Here is a 1738-nt window from a genome sequence, read left to right as displayed (position 1 = left end):
CCATAGAGCCTCTGGTAAACCCATGCATAAATTTCAAATTTTATTCCCAGTACCGATAAAAAACGACAATATTATAACAACTTATTTGCTGACTCAAAAATTAAATTTATAATACTCGGTACGTATACTAGAAAATATTGACAGTAAATACTGTTTGAAATTTTATACAAATTACATATAGTCCTAATAGTATATTAATAATTTTGTAGCGTTGCAGTTTACAACAGCTTACTTATAATCTTTATCTTGTTTTGTGTCTTTACAGAACAATGACGCAATATCCAGAGATGGGATCTTTCAATGCTAGATTGTCCTCTTTCCGAAACTGGCAATCAAAAGAATTCCCGTTTGTAGAAGCTCTGTCCGAAGTAGGATTATTTTACATTCAAAAAGAGGATAAAACAGTATGCTTCAAATGTGGTGGAGGATTATACCGATGGAAATACAGAAACAATCCAATACTAGAACATCGTCGATATTTTCCATTTTGCCCCCTGTCTATAAACCTAATTTCAGATCGACAATGCGGTTGATGCTTTAATTAAATTCATTAATATTTGTTATCCAATATTTCCTCAATATGACGTTTATGATATTCTGCTGATTTTTCTCTCATCATTGATCTTTGTAACGCCCCGCCCCCTCCACCTTTTTTGTCCAGCACATGCTTGGTTTGCTACGCGCGCATGCGTCTCAAAAACACACCCACGCATTTCTTCAAATGTATATCTGCACGCTGCGACATGCAGTATCTCGCAGTTCTTAGTCATGGAATCCTCTATTTCGATGCCGCTGAAAAAAAGATTTCAACCGTACACTAATTTCAAGGGGGTTCTTCAGAAAAAGAGCGATCAGCATTTACCTGAAGAACAAAAACAAGTAACTAGTCTTATACGCCAGTCGATATTATTTGATCACGTCTACTATTTGAATGTTTCGAAAACAAAGGTTATCTCAATCGGACTTTCCTCTCATCTGGATTTCCAACCTGTGGTCAGGCTACACAGCAGCGGGGCGGCCGGTGTTGAACTACAGTTGCAGGAGTGGCACGCTCTTCAGGAATTGTTTCCAGTAATCGACAATTACATCGCTATTCCAGGTGAGCAGCCTCGTGTTTCCTACCCACTAAGTGAGCAACATGAATTGCTGATAACCACACTGTACAATCGTCGTCAGATCATTATAAGGAAAAAACAAGCTTACGGTTCCCTGGAGATAGTGTTCGTCGCAGGAAGTTCGTGGCGGAACTTTATGAAGATATTTGTGTGCATCGAGCATGCGAAAGTTATGTGTGAAACAGTGTCGCCGTATCTGAAATCATATTTTGGAAACTGTGTGGAATCTTGCATTCTCGACCTTCGCGAACAATGTTTCGGTTGCACAGATATTTCCCCTGTCCATGAATGTAATAAGGAGAAGTTTGTGCTTTCCCATCTACATGGATGTACAAAACCTGAGCCTTTGTCTATACAAAACATCGACGGAAAAAGACTTTCCAAAGAAGTGTTTCTTTCTTGCGAGAGCATGCTTGTGGAAAAAATAGTGAAACATTTTAATTCAGTGGTTGCAGCAGAAAATGGATATGATTCCATTTTTCCACAATTCCTTATGTGGGTGAGTGAACAAACTTGAAGAATAAAAACTTGTTAAATAACATGCTGATAAACTGGTGACACAATATAAACATTTTACATATATATGTGTGTGTGTGCGGCTCTTTTGAATTTTGTAAATATTG

This window comes from Lepisma saccharinum, unplaced genomic scaffold (genome assembly GCF_977018435.1).
Source record: "Lepisma saccharinum unplaced genomic scaffold, izLepSacc3.1 HAP1_SCAFFOLD_420, whole genome shotgun sequence".
NCBI lineage: Eukaryota > Metazoa > Arthropoda > Insecta > Zygentoma > Lepismatidae > Lepisma > Lepisma saccharinum.
This window is presented reverse-complemented; position numbering follows the sequence as displayed.